Source organism: Triturus cristatus, chromosome 5_2 (assembly GCF_964204655.1).
Source record: "Triturus cristatus chromosome 5_2, aTriCri1.1, whole genome shotgun sequence".
NCBI lineage: Eukaryota > Metazoa > Chordata > Amphibia > Caudata > Salamandridae > Triturus > Triturus cristatus.
The window spans coordinates 315,334,522-315,354,055 of NC_140588.1; positions in this window are offsets into that span (position 1 = coordinate 315,334,522).

A 19,534-nucleotide genomic window follows, 5' to 3' on the forward strand; every position below is an offset into this window, starting at 1 on the left:
AGACAAGTTGATCTGGGCAGAACACCTGAAATCAGTATATGAAAGCATAATCACATCCAACTTCACCCCCCACTCATCGAAATGCTCAACAACTCCGCAATTTACAAAGGGAAAAAGAACAATTGATGGACAGAATGCTGCACAAGGTCAAACATTCACCACTCTACAGAGATCTGGGCCTAAATCCATTGTTTGTTTGCTCTCCATGCCTTTCAAGTTCAGACCCAGACATATGCAAATCAGTCTTGACCCTGTTCCGTTTGGGAATAGTCCAACCTGAACTGCCAGGTCAGGTCCTCCTTGGACTGGAAAGGAGCATCCTGGGACCGGTTTCAGGGCATCAAGTCTCATCAGCCAGGCTATCTTGACTCCAATGGCATGGAGAGCACTACACTTTCCAAAAATAATGTTTCTTACTGATATAACTCTAATTCTTTTTAATTTATTAACAATCTATTTTTCAGGAATGTTTAAATTCCTAACATGTGTACACAATTTTAGAAATAAATAAAGAAATTGAATTTGCAACAAAAACAATTTCATATTTGAACATACAATTAAATACATTTATTATAATTTGTTTTAATTCAAATATTTTCTTTAAATATAAATAATTGTAATTTCTGTACAAATACATTTTATCACAATAAATGTATTTCTGAAAATTATATGAATAAAAAACTGTAACATTAATAAAACTATTGTCACACTAAAACAATATTTAACTTATAACTAACATATTAATAGATAATATTTTAAAATTTCCTCATCCTTATCCCCTATAAACCCAACATCCCGCTACTGACACAATATTGTTAAATATCAAAAACAATATCAAAACATTTTAATATACAAACTAAACAATTTAATAAATACAATATATATAAATGTATAAAACATTAAAATAATTTATAAACATAAAAAATATATAACACACTATTTACCACTAAAAAACGATATTATCACCAACAATATACACTACATCGATATTAAAAAAATCTATATTTTAAACAACACCTACAACAATATTTGTGACAGTGATATTAACATCCATGACATTAATGTTATCATGATATTCTAGACAAAATGTATGGTAGCCTTAAACCTCTTGCATGAATCTGGGGTTGTCATACAATTACTGTTGGAAACACCTTTAGTGTCAAAAATCCAGCTGTGACTAAGATCCAAGCACTTTCAATTCAATTTCTCTAGTTAAAGACTATGAAACGGTGGAACTGGGTAGGGATCTAAGTATACAGCACTTGCCAACATACAATCCTACAATTAGAGCACAGTAACCATGGCAGATGTCTAAAGCTAGTCTTCCTTTTGGGGTTGGATACTTACATGATAGCTACATTGCATTCCCCTAATACAGGCCCGGAGTAATTCATTGAATTCCCCATTGAAGTAGTAATTGTTAAAGCCGAGGGATCAATAATAATTGGGGGATACCTAAATGTACTGATGGACAATGTTGAGGATGGATCAGTGTTGGCAATGGGCAATACTGGCGATTTAAGTGAGGAAAACAAACAATGACATGCATCTCTCAGTTTGATGAATGCTGCACAAGTTCAATACCCCAATTAAATCGAATGACATTTTACTCAGCAAAATACACATCTTATACCAGACTAAAATGCTTCATTGCAGGTTCCTCACTAATGCATACGGTGCTGGAGATGATGGTCGGCACCTTATTTATCAGATCTTGTACAAACATACACTACCTTGATATCATAAAATGTGGCACTTCAATGAATGTCTTCTCCCCATCAATCGGGGAGAAACTAGATACAAGCATTAATGAGCACCTACACGAGAACAAAAGAAGGGACATTGGAGATTAAATACTGTGGGACTCGTTGAAAGCAGTAATGAGGGGCTGTTAGTTATCTGCTTCAGCCGGGCTTACTGAAATCTAGTAAGAGTTTGCGCATATCTATATTCACATTCATAGCAGATGAAAGAGAACATCAAACTCAGGCTTGCCGAAACAGTGGCGGTTTGGGCAACTTTCAGAACACTAGACACTGATAAGGTGGATTTGGTTTACTCCATCTAAAACAAATATATTACTCTAGGAATAATAAGGCTGAATTACTACCTGTATGTAGGTTGAGGGCCAAGAGAGTGAAAGAAAGCATTGCATAGCTGCAGGTGAAAAAAGAAATGCAAATAAGCACTGAAAAAGGGATGGTGTTTGAGTTCTGCATTTTTAAGCCAAGATGTGTTGTGCAAAAAAGGGTTCTCCTGAAAGGGCCATATCCTACTTAAAAGACTGAGTACAGAATATAAAACAACATAAGTTAGCACAGCTAGAGTGACCCTAATGATGTAGAGGGAGTGATCCTTGCACGGATTCTAGCCCTATTATTTAGCTTGTTCCCTATTTCAGAGACAAACTCACCTTTAATGTGAGACGCTGAGAAATTGGCCATTCATAACCAGTGCAAAGACTGCAGTTCCTAGAGACCAATTTCAAGACTTGAAGCTTTTGACATGCACATTAGCAGCTAAAATGGGACCGATTTTACAATTTTATGTCAGTCAAGTTTGATCGATAAGAAACAAGGTAACAACAATAACAAAAAATTACTGCGTATATTCTAAAATGTGCATAGGACAAGTAAATTACTAAACAAAGAGAAAGTAATCAACCATGTATGTTGGTGATTTCTGGGCAAAACACTAGCCACATTTGGTATAAAACTAAAATTAAAGACATGGATGATAGTGGGATGCAAGACTTCGTCTGCATTGGTGAGGATGTTTGAAGGCAACTTACCTCACTTTTCCATATGTAAAGGCACCAGGCAAGGAAGTTACAGTCTCTTCTGTTTTTTGGACTTTCCTTGAAATCCTTAGTCGAGCAATCGTAGGAATGGAAACATCCAGATAATCCAGATGGGTAGAGATAATATTGATATGACAATATATGCTAATGACGTCCTAGTTGCTGTGACAGACCCAATCCTAACACAACCCTACTTATTGGAAGAATTAGCTACCTATATGGAGGAATTTGGATTTAATGTGAACATCCTAAATATTTCAGTTTCTCTGGAACAAATACCTACACTGAAGGAACGATTCCCATTCTGATGAACAAAAGATTCAATCACTTATTTAATGGTTCAAATAGCTCCCCTAGCTGCTCAGTTGGTCAATGTTAATTATCCTCTGTTTCTAGACACATCCGTAAAGACCTAAACATGTGAATATGAACTGTCAAGCATGGCTCACATGGATCGCTGCAGTAAAAATGCTGACACTTTCTAAGATTTTGGGTTCAGACATGACACAGAGATCCATAGGTCAGAACAAAGGGGAAACAAAATGTGTAGGTCTTTAACAGATCAGGAGAAGGATGAACTAATCACCAGAGCAAACTACATAGCCAGTGGTACCACAGCAATGTGAGCTATGGTAATACTAGCACTACATTGGTACTACCCTCTTGTTAAAGCTCACAAGTGGGATGCCAACAAAGCTGCCAGATGCTGGAGGGCTATGGCCTCACAGGGACACTAATCAATTGTCTTTAGAACTACCCTTGATAACATTCCAGGCATACACAATATTAGACCTCACTGAAGGACTGACATAAAAATTGCACTCCCTTCTGGGAGAATAGCTGTCCTTGTCATTATGCACAGCCATATAAGTTATCACCTCTTTGTGCTGGAAGACCAAGAATCTTATATCAGGGAATGGTTGTACCACCTCTGCAATCTCCTCTGGATGGAGAAAATTGCCACATGAGGGGACCTCTGAAAACTCTTGAAAGTTACTGGGTACCATGCTAGAATTACCATTTCACAGAATTCTAAGAACTTTCCTGTAAGAAATTGGTTTACCGGTTGTGAGGGGTGGAAATGCTACTGAAGCAACAATAAGAATCCTTGTCAAGGAGCACCACAAGAAGTCAATAAATTAACCTGTGCTTAACACTCTGGTAGCTTGGCACAAAAGTAGTTAGTCTTAAATTAGAAGTAATGCATAAAGTTTATGCAGTACACAAACAATAATAATGTTAAAACAGAACACAAGACAAATGCCACAGCAATTCAGAAATATAGAGTCAATTCTAATAAATAAAATGACACCAAAAAAATTCAAAGCAATTAGTTGAACCAGAGTTATGAATTTTTAAAGTTCTCAGTGAAAAAAAGCATCATAAAGAATAAAGCGCTAACCGTGGGTACCTGGTTGAGCGAGACTGGCACAAAGTCACAAGTAAAAGCCAACCGCAATGAAGGGTGGGTTGAATACAGTTACCAAGTTCACCCGAGTCAAGAGTTACCTTTAGACTCAGAAGAAATTCTGAGGATTTCCTGGAGAAGGTAGAGTCCTCAGCGAGGCCAAATAGCAGGCTCCAGCCAATTCAAGGTCATGGACGACAGTAAGCCTCTGGATGAAGTCTCAGTGAAGCCTTTGGTGATGGCGGGAAAAGCTCAGAGTGGGAAAACATGGATTTTCAGGCTGAGGAGGTCATCGATGGGGTGCTGGTCGCCATCGAGCCAGGCAAAGAGTTCTACCTTCAGACTTGAATGTTTTTCTGGAATTCAAATTACCCCTGAGGGACGACACTGGAGGCTGTAGCTGGAGAGGGTTCCACAATGCTTGATAGCCTCATCAATAATTTTAGCAGGAAGGGATTTGCTACAGCAGAGGAGAACGAATTGGGAACTGCAGCAAAGTCAATCACACCAGCAATGCACATTTGGCAGGTCCCGAACTCCTGTTGGTTCTGAGAGCAGTTTTTGCTGTGAAATTTGCAAGTCCCAGGTTTTGGTTTTTGGTAGGAGGAGGTCACTTTAGCACCACACCAAGGCTCCAGGACGTGAAAGGACACCACTTTGGGGCCCAGACTCTCTCTTACAAGGACCAGCAGCAGCAGGCAGGAGCATTGCAGGGAATCTGCAGCTTGTTGTATCTCTGTAGATCACACAGGAGGCCAGCCAGCTTGCCCGTGGGGTCACTTTGGTGGTCCTGCGTTTAAGGAGCATGTCCAGTCTTCCTTCCTAAGGCTGCAGGGCAGTCCTTCCAACAGCAGGGCAGTTGTGTCTTCCACAAGTCTAGATTTGATCTGATTAGGGGTCCGAGAGTGTTATCTTTTCAGTGTTAGTTTTTATGTTGTAGGCAACACCTTGCCCACTCCCCTGCCCTTGCTGGGTATTGCTCCCAAATGTCTAGGGTGACAAAGGCCTAGTGTCAGGTTCCTTTTTGTGTGCTGAAACAAAGGTCTTTGAAGTGTAACTCAACACTGGGTACAGCTCCTCCCTCAGCCATCCTGGCAAGATGGCACATCCTGTCGCACCTATGTCCCCATGTCTGGAAAAAATCAACAACCCATCACAGACGATACATCCACAGTCACATGACCCTGTTTACTGGAAGAAAGGCACTGTATATTTGAGCACAGAAATTCCAACTTTCTAAAAGTGTCATTTCTAGAATTATGATAAAGGGCCTGATTATAAGCATTGCCGTCCTACAGCGGACCCTGCAACGTGCCATCTGGTGTTGGACTGCCAATCCTGTGGTGTGACCACCCGCCTGGTCAGAGGTTTATTCCGGGTTTGGCGGGTGGTCCTGCAGCAGGCCGACAGTGGCATTCTGGTAGGCTCATAGAAGAGCCTACCATGCAGACTCCCATTATGAGAGCGCAGCCTGCACCTTTCTGCATGGTATGGCATATATGTTGCACTATGAAAGAACTGGGAATAAATCGAAGGGGCACTGCATGTCCCCCCTCGCATGCACACCCTAGGCCCTGAGGCAGCAGGTGGCCCTATTAGATCCCCCTTAGTTGACTCACCGCCACCCTTTTCATGGTGGGAGCACCACCATGAAAAGGATGGTGGTGAGGCAACTCAAAATATTCTCTGCAGTGCCATTGCGGCACCAGAAGCATACTCCTTGCTCTTTGACTGCTGTTCGAATTCTGCGGGATTCTGGGTCCCTAGCAGTTGCAGCGGTCCTGTGGCATTCCGACCTCTGCAGTCATAATACTGCGGGTGGTCCCGGAGTGCAGCAGCGTTCGGACCACCACTATGGGTTAGCCAGTCCTATGGACTGCTGAACTCGTAATCAGGCCCTTAAAGTCCAACTTTACCATTAAAGAGGGTGATGAAATGAATGATTCAGGTCCACCAGTAGCATTTAATTTACAGACACTGGGTACATGTGTTACCAATCAATCTGGACTTGTCAGTAACTTAAATGTGCCTATCAGGTGTAGGCCAATTTTACCATGTTTTAATGAGCGGGCACGATCACTTTAGTACTGTTTACCAGTGGTAAAGTGCAAAGAGTCTTAAACCAAACAAAAACAAATTCAGCAGCATAGGATGGGTGATGGGAAATATGTTTGAGGGCTTACCACCGCAGGGTGTCAAGTCTAACCTTCTCTTTCCAAAATAGTCCATAAAATAATTCCATCAGACTGCTTCCAAATATATTTACCAGATGGCCTGTTAAACTCTTCAACTGAGTTAGACTTTTAAATACTTAGAGGATGAGCTGACTGGATGAGGTACATTATGAAACTGAATGGCTCAACAAATGGGGTGTCTTTGAATATAGCTAGGGAGATATCATTTTTATCTTTCTTATTGACTGTTTTAACACACTTCGTGTCATATTTACAAGCCTCTATCGCCACAGTGGCGATACTGGCTTCCCCTGATTTACAAGGCAGTGTTAAGCCACTTAACGTGTCTTAATGCTGCCTTGTGAATACGCACTCTTTCATGCTATACTTAGCAGGAAAAGGGTGAGCAATGGGAGTTGCGGTGGGCGTTCGGCCACAACACCCATTGATTTTGGCGCTGCCCCATATTTACAAGGGTGGCGTAAATATGGGGGATGGCCAAAATTAAGACCAAAAAAAGCCTGGTCTTAACATGGCTCAATGAGGGGAAATGCTTTATTTCTTCTATTTTTTGCTGCCTTGTGCAGCACACATAGAAATTGCAAATAGCCATTTAAGATTGCTTATGTGCAGGAATGAACACTTTCTTGCACATAAACAATCATTCCCACAATGCTGGCACCATAGTACCATAGTGCAAGGGTGCCTGCATTGGTACTAGGCTGGTGTAATTAGTGCCAGCGCAGGGGGAAATGCAGGATTGCACCGTATTGTTGTAAACACAGTGTAGCCCTGCATTTCAAAAGTGGTGGAGCACAGTGTTAAGCAAAGAAGGCTAACGCTGCGCTACGTCACTTTTCTTGCAAATATGCCCTTTTATGTTTTCTCCTTCTCACAGGAAATATGGTTCTCTAATGGGTGACCAGGTGACACATTTCAGTGAAATCGTGGATTTGTTACACATTTTGGTTTCATTTTACTTAAATTAATAAGAGTATCTAATTCTAACCATTGCCCAACCACCTGGGTGCTAAACGTCAAACTTTGAGATTCAGGGTCTGAAAAGTCACTGAACATCCACTTAGATAAAGACCCCAATCTTCAAACACACAAACATGCAATGGCAAAGGTAGCACAGTTTTATTTAGGGCCTGATTACAATTTGGCGGACAGGTACTCAATCATAAATGTGACTGATATCCCGTCCACCTTCTTACAAGTGCATTATATCATCATAATGCACTTCTAATGAGGCAGATGGGATATCCACCATGTTTGTTATTGAGTATCCATCTGCCAAATGCTAAATCAGGCCTTTGACTCCTTTCTGGAATAAATCTTTCAATCATAACTCAGGATTTAAGATAATAATTTCATTACCTCGAATATCAAGTCTTGACAATTGAAACTCCTTGCTAGTAGAAATTCAAAATCATCATCTGGCCACTCTCATAGCATCTCCCAAGGCAACTGCCAGGCTACTAGAACATTTCACAATACCTCACTGACCCTGTTGACACACAAATGGCTCTCAATTGAAGCAAGAAGCATCTTCAAACTTGCATGCATCATGTATACAGTAATATTTCTGGGATAACCCAACTATTGTTGTCTAAAAACTCTCAAGTGGTCAACATTTTCCTAGAAATAAAGACAAACTGCTTGCTGAAACACTGGTATTAGAGAAACAAAAACACTTAAAACAATCATTCTTTTGAAGCGTCTCATGGATCTCAAACTCCTTCTACCATCTATCAGAAAAATATCATCCATTGCCTCCTCTAAAAAACAGAACTGAAATCCTACTGGTCAACCTTCAACTTCAGAACTTATATATACATTCACATTCACATTTGCAAAGTCTTGGACTAGTGTGGATTCACAAAATCTAAGTAAGATCTTAACATAACTATTTGTCAGTCCTGGTGCTTTTTTTGTATTACTGTCTGTTAGCTCTTGGAATTGCCTCAATGTGACTGTTCTCTTTATAAAAAACAAGCAAACTAACCCACGATATATACATATATATAATATCACCAAGGTCCAAACAAGAATGAGAACACACTCTACAGCAATCGTGATTCCTCCGATCGCTTTATTCATGGGGAAGCGTCTTTTCACCATCACCTTCTGGGATTTGTAGTATGCTAGGAATCCATTTATTTTCCTTAGTAGGTTCTGCAAGATAAACAGTTTTTAGTGCATTAGTCTTGCCCTCCAGTAGGCCACTGGGATCATAATGACATGGTTATATTTGACAAAACTGCTGTTCCATATATCAGGCATACATTTGTTCAAGCCCTATGGCCCTTTATTTTATTGACGGTGGTGCATTTCTCCACACGGCCGTGTATATATGATTCACCAAAGTCCAAACAAGAATGAGAACGCACTCAACAGCAATCGCGATTCCTCCGATCCCTTTATTCATGGGGAACCGGCATTAATCCTCCTGTTACTCTGCTGCCTGACCAGTTTCGGAGCCCCCGCACCTTATTCATAGGCCTGGCTGTGAATCTGCAGATATTCCCCAGCATGCTTATAACTACTCCATTCCTGCCCCGAGTGGGCTGCACAGGTGCGTCTTTTCACCATCTGCTTATGGGACTTGTAGTATGTTGCAAATCTCTGCCTCCGCCCAGCAAAAACGGACCCCTCAATGCAAGTAGATTTCAAAAGTTGCTTTTATTCAGGTTTCCATTCACAAATGAATGCATATAAAAGGCATCCGCCTTATGTCCTTGACGCGCTTTGACCAACATTCATATTGTCACAGAAGATACAGTAAAAAGTAGACGTAAACTGCCCGTTGTATCTCACATTAGCTACGTAAATTAGGTAGTTATTATAGATCCTGGAAGGGACGGACTCCTGTAGTCAAACAATGGTAACACAAATGTGGCATCTTAGCAAGTACAAGCCCCCCATGTGAAGGAAGATTGTGGCCGAGTGGTGCCAGGAGAGGCCTATGTCTAATGGTAGAAAACTTACTTCATCAAGGCTAATCGCCCGCCTATCCCACCTATTCCGGTCTTCTCGGGATCCTGCAGGTAACTGTGGGAGGCGGCTGCAGTGCTTTGAACGCTTCCTGGCAGTAGCTGTGGGCGTGGCCGCATCTGAAAATGTGACGGCGTCATCACGGGTACTTGAGAAGTGATCTGAGTCACATAACCGCTAGACCGTCAAACTGAATGTGAGGCATTCAATGGTACGATGCTGCCTTCCAAAGGCTCATTGTTGCAAGAGCCTTAGAAAGGCAGGTGCTGTGGGTCAGCCTAAACGTTCCAGCACTGGCATGGACTGTAAAGTCCATACCGTGCTGCAACTATGGGTGAATACAGACAGGGGGCACACCATGTTCCCCCTCTGCATGCACCCTGTGCAACGAGGCACCGACCCTCTAAGTTTCCTCACCACCAACAGTTTCATGGCGGGCTCACCACCATGAGACAGCTGAAAGTGAGGAAATTCGTAATATGCTTGACAGGGCCGCTGCGGTCCCACAAAGCATATTGCTGCCTCACACCGCAGCGCTCTTGCCAGGGATCACAGATGCCTGAGGGTTGCTGCGGTGCAATGGTGGTCCGACCGCCCATCTTGTAATGGTGGTCTGTGGACTGCCAGACTCATAATCAGGCCCTTTCTGTCAGAGTAAAGTCACAAGCAAACACCAAATTAACCTGTGCTTAAACTTTTGGTAGCTTGACACAAAGCAGTCGGGCTTAATTTAGAGGTGATGTGTAAAGGATTTATGCAGCACTTCAAACAGTTATAAAGTAAAACCACAATACAAGGCAAAACAATTAGAAAACTAGAGTAAAATGTTATACACTATTTGAGACCAAAACCACCAAAATGCATTCTCGTAGAACCGGAGATAGCAATTACAAAGTTTTAAGTAAAAACAGTGCCTAGAAGCACAAAGCGCCACTTGTGATTGTCTGGTCACACCACTCCGGGGCAAAGTCACAAGTTCAGGTCGACTGTGATGGACCAAGTCAGTCCAGCTGAACAAAGTACCTTAAATCCTGGTTTGCAGCGCCTTGCGAGATACAGCGTCAAGGATGTGTTGCGCAGCGGCGGTTCTAAGTAGGCTGTGGGGCTGCGATGTGTAGCCCTTTTTCATCATCAAGGATGCCGTCGATGAGGGGCTTGTGATGCGAAGGCCTGACTGAGGATGCATCACACAGCAGTGGTTCCAAGGGGACTGCCATGCAACGTCTGCCATCGAGGATGCCTTGTGCTGTGGTGGTTCTGAAGCAGAACTGCAAGAAGATGTGTTGTGCTGCATCGATTCCGCTCGCAGGACCAAACCTGAACTGGCAGAGAACCTTGAGGGCCCCTTCCAAGGATCCAGGACTGGAGTGGCACCTCTTGGTGGGAGGGTAGGAATCACAGCAGACAGAGTCCAAGTGCTGGATTCAAGGTGGGAGGATGCTTTCCTGTCCCTGAGAGTCTGATCAGGAGGCCAACCAACTAGCCTTTGGAGTCACTCTGGCAGTCATGGGTTCAAGGTGCAGGTTTATTCCTTCCCACTCAGACATCAGGGCAGTAGAGTAGGTGCTCTTCTTGCAGAACAGCAAAGCAGTTCTTCAGAGTTTTCCACAGGACCAGAGGTGTACGGAATTGTTGGGTCTGAGAGTCCATAATTTATATCTGGTGCCCACTTTGAAGCAGCAGAATGTTCTGTGGGCTTCCACACCCAAGGTGTTTGGAATTTTTTGCCTCCCTGCCCTGAGCACAGCTTGCCTGGGGTCTCTAAAAACTGGTGTCAAACCCCTGTGGGAGTGTGCTGGACAGAGTTTTTGTGATATACAATTAGTATTTTGTATTTGTATGGCATGTATAAAACGCCAGAATCACCCATGAAGGGGTATCTCTGCGCACCAAGAGAAGAGTATGTCATGGCAGAGCGATCAGTAACCAAAGAGTTCTGTCTTTAGGAGTTTCCTAAAGAGAAGACGGTTGGTGCACATACGCAGCTCAAGAGGCAAGGAGTTCCAGTATTTCAGAGCCAAGTAGGCAAAGGATTTGCCCCTAGTGTGAAGTTTTCTATAGCGGGGGACAACAAGCAGACTTTTTCCCTCAGAACGGAGAGATCTGCCTGGACGGTAGAACTGAAGTTTATCCACCAGATAGATAGGGCTTCCATCATGAATTGCTTTGTGGGCTAAACAGCAAACCCAAAATACACCATTTGCAGAACCAAAATCCCATTCCTGATTCTCAGAATCAAGACAGGTGTGATTTTCATTGATTGTTGGGTAAACACTTTTCCCACACATAGATTGGTCTCAGTAAGGTATTCTATTGCTTAAGAAAACGGAACCATCTTTCATAATTCTATTAACTGGATCGATGGCAAAGAGATATACTCGATTTTGAGCACTTTACAGAGGAGATAACCGAAAGTGCTCTTAAGAAGGGGGGACAGAGTGCTGGTTCTTAGCTACATAAGCAGAATATATTCATCCAAGTCACTCACAGTGATTTAGAGGGAGCACCAAAGATTGGAAGAAGAATATTTGAGATAATGAGCAGATAAGTGGCACTTTGACAATGCTTATTCCTTATGGTGCAGCAAAACTAACTGCAAAAAAGAAAGGAGATAATTAAATCATAAATACACTTTTTTGGATTTTGTTAAGCTTCTCTTAAGGCACAGATGTTAAATTCACCTCTTCTTTGTAGTTATTTCACCTCATGAGGACTCTTCAATTTTCAAACTGTATTGATGCTATTTTTAAGTAAATGTGGGTTTTTTCCAGTGTACTACACATAATTGCTCCTTGATTATTGTGAAATTTGCTTGAATAGCCTTTATGCACTGTTGCAGCAGAGGAATAAAATGCTTTACTTTTAAATGTGAAGCTCAAGGCAGTACCATTTTCTCTAGCAATAAAACTTAATTCAGGGCCGATTTTAACCTATTTGTCAAACCTGAATTTAATTTAACTTCAACATTCATTGCCACTATGCCAGACTGGCAATAAATGCACAATAGAGCCACAGGGCATATTATGGAGAACTTTGTGTCATGCTTGCACAACACAATCTGGTACATGTGTGATGATTTATGAAGCCAAACAAAGCCATGGCTTTGAATGGCTTTAAAAATCTAGAGTACAGCAACGCAGTGCAAATTGTTGCGTTGCCTTACTCTCTGCAAGGGAGGCGTTCCATGAGCATTGTGGTGGATGTGCCCCCTTAACTCATATCATTTTTCATGCATTCCCAGATTTACAAGGACTTGTAAACCTGGGGATGCTCCAAAAAAATACACCTACCCAGGAGAGGCGTAACAAGAAGAAATATCTTTATTTCTCCTAGATGTCTCCTCTGTGTGTGCTGCATTCTGCAGCACGTATAGAAAGAGGAAAATGGCTTTCAGGATTGTTTTGTGCAGGACTGTTTCTCTTTGTTGCGCCTTGCTATGCCACCCCTAGGGTGGCGTAGCATACAGACGCATTTCCAGGTTTACGAATCCTCGTATATCTGGAAATGTGTCTGGTTCCATAGGTGTTGCCTGGGAACACCCACAGAAACACCCATAGAACGCCCCTTTCACGCAAAGTGCTGTATGTAAAGGGGCCATATTTACAAGGATAGGAAAAGCCACGCAGGGTGGATTTCACTGTCCTTGTAAATATGGGGCAGTATAATGCGCTGCCGGTGCGTCACAAAACGTAACGTACTGGCAGCACAAGGGGCTTGTAAATCTGCCCCTATGTGCTAGGTAAAGTCAAGGGAGGTTTTGTGGGCATTTCAGAGTGGGTGAGCATGTACAATTGGTGAAGATTGGCCTCATGCACGTTTGTGAATATTCACCTGTCATTTGCCCTTTCCTGTGTGAAACATTCACTTAAATGTCCTTATGTCAAAGGCAGAGGTAAGTGAAAACTTGTAAACTATAAGAATATATGGAACATGGTTTCTCTTCATAAGATACAATTTTTTAGTAGAGATCAACGTTTTAAAATGGAAATGCACTTTGGCGCGAACACTTTACGCCCACATGCATGCATGGTCACCCGGGTATTTGAGCGCTCCTGGTAATCTGCGATTGTTGAAGAATGTCTGGAACACCCAAATAAATAATTGAGAACACCGAACAATGGGGTAAACCTTGAGGGGTACATTTTGTGTTCTTTTCTCACGCTTTTGTGAATTGGACCCTAGGAGAACGCATTGTATTGCGTTACGTTGTTTATTATTTGTGAAGCGGAGACAAATGCCAGTGTTCCAGCTCCTGCGCACAGCAAACAATAAAGCAAAAAAATATATCAAATAATTAACAGGCTGCAAAGACAACTGCAATGATAACAAAAGAGGAAGGCAAGGTAGTCATTAATAAACATCAAAATACAGGAAACACGAAGTTGAGGCTGAATAATGAAAGTAGCAGCCTATATAACGTTATACAGAAATTAGTACCGGAGGGAAGGAAAGATGGAATTCGTAAATACGGCTTTGGGGATAGGGTAGCTAAAGTCCTCTTGTTGTTCATGCGTAATGCATCAGCGGGAAGCGCTGTGGGTTAATTTTAAGTTTTTGTCTAATTTTAGGTCAAAAATAGTTGAACTGTGACAGACTTCCATTAAAATGTTAAGCGAGTGAACAATGCCAGCAGATTCACACAACAAGACATTCTTGTAGGTGATGAACAATCATATTTAAAACACACTTTTTTTTTTTAAAGAAAAGGCCAGCACAGAACATTTTGGCATTTTCCCGAAATGAAGGTGCCATATTGCATAGCTAATCATCATACTTTTGTGATATGAATTTATGAGAAATTCACTCGAACTCCTCACATAGAATGTTCATGAGTCTTGCTGCAGGGCAGGATAACATATTTTGCTGAAGTCAATCTGGCATTCTTACTTTTAATATGGCTTTACGTACATATATAGAAGGGGGTTGGCATGTAAACTCTGGCCGTTATGCATCTTGTGGTCAGTACACATTATGGGCCATGTTTATGAAATTTGTGACGCAGGGCAGCACAGCAAGCCACCTCTCTGCGCTTTCCCTTCATCACAGGGAAAGAGAAGGAATGCTGTGTACCTATCCAAGACGGCACATTCCTGTCCTTTTCCCCTGTGCTGGGGCCGTGACAGCCTAGCACCAATGCAGTCACACTTGCACCACGGTGCACGGGTGCCTGTATTGTAGGAAGGATTATTGTTTTGCAGGAAGAGGCACTCTGCAGCAGGCATTGAAAGAAGAAAATGCCTGTGGGGATTGTTTTCGTAGAGGAAGGTGTCCCTTCCTGCACAAATACAATCTCCCCATGACGCATGCATCCTTGCACCATGGTGCAAGGGTGCCCACTCCTGCGCATGGCAGGAGTTTGTGTACCGGCGCAGGGCAGAGCACAGGAATGCATCATATCATTGTAAATATGTCGCATTCCTAAAGGTGGCGCAGCCAAAGGCCTTGCGGTGCCACGCTGCGGCACCTTCTGGTAAATCTGCCCAATAAAATCCACCATACTTGGGAAACATCGGTGTGTGCAAATCTCATTTACAACAGTACCACCCCACTGCCCTGATTGCGATTTTTTTCGTCGTAAATGTTATTTCTGTACACCCAAGTTGCGCAGATAGGCATGTAAATATGACCCTGCGAGCTCCGCCAATGGCCATGAGTCAGATGCACCAGTAGGCTAGTTAAATATTTATCCGACGGACCAGGAACAACATTTCAATCCTGGGGAAGAGGAAGGTTCAATTTCCTGGAAAATGTTACTTTTCTTTTCACCTACAAGGTCCCTTTGTTGAACCTGGGGTCTGAAGGGACCCATGGGCTGTGCTCTTCAATATCAATTAGCCACCGCCCTGGGCAAGATGTAAGTGTATGGGTTTATGGTTCCACAAAAAACACGATCCCAAACAACAGATCTTCCTTGATGAAGGTGCAGAATTTCTTTTCATAGAATTTAAGCTTATATGAGACATGAAGTGAGGAGGATAATGGGCTTTGCAATCAATGCGTGTTTAAATGAGATGTTAATGATTCTAATTAACTGCTTAATTAAATGAAATTGATAGATATATTCTCTGTATTTGATAAGCTCACTAATGTTTTGAAAAAAAGATGAACAATTTAGGAAGAGAGTATCATCATCCCTAGGGCAAGAAAAATGCATAGTGTGTTTCTGTCCTTTTATTGTTTATATTGATAAGTGACAGAGCATCTACTCACCTACCTGTTCTGCAACCTCCAGCCTTCACCCTGACTTATTAGATTTAATATAAACACTGACAAAGCCAAGAGGTGTGTCGTTTTGATAATATATGCTCGGAGACACCCAGGCCCAGATTTACAAAGAGTTAAAGCAAGGTAGGGGCAGGAGGTAAAGTTGCTGCGACACGTTGCATAAATTCGAGAGAGCGAAGTGATGCAGTCCTGCTACCTTCCTGCGCTGGTGCACTTTCAGCATCCATGTGCCAACGTGGACACCCTTACGCTGTTGTCCAAGGGTGTCTTCATAGTGATAAGAATAGCTAGTATGGAGGAAGGGGTCCCTAGAAATAATAGGGAATGAGAAAGTAACCTTCAGAAATGAATGATTGTTCTCAAATCCAGAGGGGTAGTGGGTGCGTATGCAAAAGAATAGGTAGGTCAATTCAATTCAAAGCAGCTTTATTTGGGTAAAAAGTACAACCATAAAAGCATTCTAAGAATATTTTCCACATAATACATCAAATGATCAATACCTAAAATGTATAAAAACCTTAAGAAAGTGTTCCAAAAATAGGTCAGCATAATACATCAGTAATTCAATACCATAAAAACATAATACATAGAGTGATTTACGCAGAAATCTCTAATGATTTCAATAAGAAGCAATACAAGTTACTATTTAGGTGTGCACATGTTAATATAAAAATTTGTTTTGATTGTATCCCAAAAAGATGAGAAGGGAATAACAAGCCTAAAAGACACCAATAAATATATGTCCTATATTGCTTCATAAACTAGGGCCCGAAATGTGAATTTATCTGTCTTCTTTTGATTGCCAATTGAGTATAGACAACTACTGCATTGCATACTGTCTCATTTTCTAGGCAACAATTGAAATTAAAAGCAGGTTTATAAGAATACAGTTTTCCACTAAGAAATAAACGTAGTAAAATACTCTTCCTAATATCTTTATGACAATTACAAAAAAGAATAAAATGTAAAGTTGACTGATGCGTCTTTCGATCACATGGGCAACTTGGGAGATTTCGAATCCATTTGCCCATAACAGGGCAGGCTTTTAAATGGTGAAGAGTACCCATTCTCAGCCTTGTAAGATACAATCTATGTTGTAAATTCGTTACCTGGAGTAAATATTGTTGTGTGCCTATCGCAATTGGCACATATGCCTTAATCGTCTGCTTTGAAGTTGCAGCAATTCCCCTTAACAGTTTTCTTGCTCGTAAAGCATAGGTCTAGTCAGCAAGAAGAAAGCAAAAGAGAACAAGCTTTGGCAAAGCCAATTGGTCTGATCTTTCATAATTCTACAGTAACTCCAGTAATTACTGATGTCCGTCTCGAGTCAGAACCAACAGCTCAAAAGTCTTTAAAAATGCTGCAGCCCTTCAAAACTTTACTATATGCCACTCTTAGGTTCAGAAGCAATTGCATCACAAGTCTATCACAAAGCTGCTCTAACTCAGTTGTTACAAAATGGCCCTCTTAGGTCAGATGCAACTGCTTCAAATATTCTTCACAAAGTTAGGTGGTATGGCTGCAACATAAACATGAGCTGTCATCAGGAGCAGCTCCCTGCCCCTTGCCCACCAGCCTGTGCTTAAAGTCTCATGCCCCCTATATGCGTTTTCCACTGGTTGTTACATCTGTGCTCTGATTGATTCCTATGTCTAAGGATTCTATTGGACTAAGTGGTTAGGGTTAGAGTTCTGACATGCAGATAGGTCTGGGATTCTGTTTGAATTGGCTCCTAGGTCTAGTTTTTCCATTGGACTTAAGGCTTAGGCTTAGGCTTAGGGTTAAAGTTCTGATTGGCTGATAGGTCTGAGGTTCTGATTGGCTCCTAGGGCGAAGGTTTCTATTGGACATTGGGTTTAGAGTTTAGCTTTGGATTGGTTGCAAGGGTTAGGCCTGTGATTGGTTGAAAGGGTCTGGTCTCCTATTGGTCCTAGGGCTTAGGGCTAGGGCTCCGACTGGTTAGGTTTAGGGCTAGGGTTCCCAGTGGCAAAAGTTTACCTGGCCTGGGGTAATTTATCACTAGGGCTCATGGCATCTCAGCCCTGGCATTGAGGCTAAGGGCAGAGAAGACAAGGGTAATTGCCTGTTTGGGCCTTGATCAGGACAAGTCAGGCCTCGGGCCAGAAATGTTGCCCCTTTTTCCATTCACCAGCAGCTACCTTCAGATATCCACATCCACAAACATATTAACACACTCACACCAAATGCACTCTACTCATTTGTTACAAAAAAATCCTGACCAAATTTATTGTCTCAACGACAACTACAAAACTCCACAAACTACACCTATACACTCTTCTACCCCAACTACCACACAATGGCACTTTCACTCTCACACAAAACACCACACTGTCCTGTACCACTAAGAAATCCACATATCACCAAAATAACACCAAGCCACGCTATACATAACTTTATTCCATCGGACAAAATGAATATAGTATTATGTATACGAATTAAGTGCACATTTCAAAATGGATGCCACTATTTCAAGAACACTTGAATCTTTTACATATATTGTCAGTTTTTGATTTCATTTCCTCTTTATGTAAAAGTGGGTGTTCCAGAAACCAGTGTTCATACAAAATACCAGCTCAACTATCTACTTGCTCCTAACAGAGCCCTTTCTGTCCCCACCAAACCTATACTCAGACCTCCATCATATCATCCACCAACACCCTCCTCCTCTTTTTACCAAAAACAAGCTACAAAATAATCCATATACTCCTCTCCACAACACTTATAACCTTTTCCAGCTATCAAATCTAACACACACCCTCATAACACTTATAATCCTCTCTCACACACCATATACAGTCTTTTCCAAAACACATCACTACGCCCTTTACCATTCAACCTTCACTCATCCACAGTACTTTAAATACAAATCCTTCTCAGAAAACCACTACATCAATATCTCCTCTCACTACTCTACAAAAACAAAACATAGAACACACTAACACAACAAAATCTGTCACACACACAATTTCATAATATATTCCATTACAAATTATAAACATACAACCACCCTCATCCTTATGACTATACAAATACGTCACCTCCTAAACTACCTTTACTCCCAAATTCTCTATTTTTAATAACACCTACCACAAATACTCCAACACAACAACTCTCATTCGCCTGTCCCTCAATCATTGCAAAATTTCGATCCTTATAACATGACCCACATGCTCCACCACCATCCCTAACCCATACACCTCCCACCCTAAACAGACACAAACAAAATAAACAACATGCCCCTCTACAATTTTGCATTTCTATGGCTATTACACAACAAGGCTACTTTAAAAAAAACAACACAGCTCACCAACTCACACTCAACCACCATCTCCATCACCTAGACATGTAGACCCAAAAAGTGCCTTTCTAATTCCTGGTGGACGAGGAATACGATATAGAAAAACAACACTATAGCTATCCTCATACAGTTAATTCCGGGACTAATTACACATCTGCTACATGTTCAAAAACTTCTTCTCACTCTTCTAGTCAACAAAGTCACACCACCACCACCAAAATACAATCTCTAAACTCCTTACTAATAAATACTTGATCACTCTCTAAAAACAAGTACCACATCTACGACCTGCTCATTGACACAACCTGACAAAAGGCCTAATTTAGACTTTGGCAGTCCGACCGCCGGACTGCCATTACAGCAGTCGGGAGAACGCCACCAAGCCAGTGTCATGCGTATCACTGTATTATAATTTTACCTCCAGGCTGGTGGTGTTATGATGGCTATACCACAGCTGTCAAAAAAGTGACACGCGCATCTGCGTGTCGAAAGAATTGCACAGCCTGATACACATTTGTAATCCATTGAAACACGTACTCCGTATTTTTTCAAAGTTAATCCCATTTATTTTCATTTTAAATCCATTTTTATCCGTCACGTCAAGGATGTAA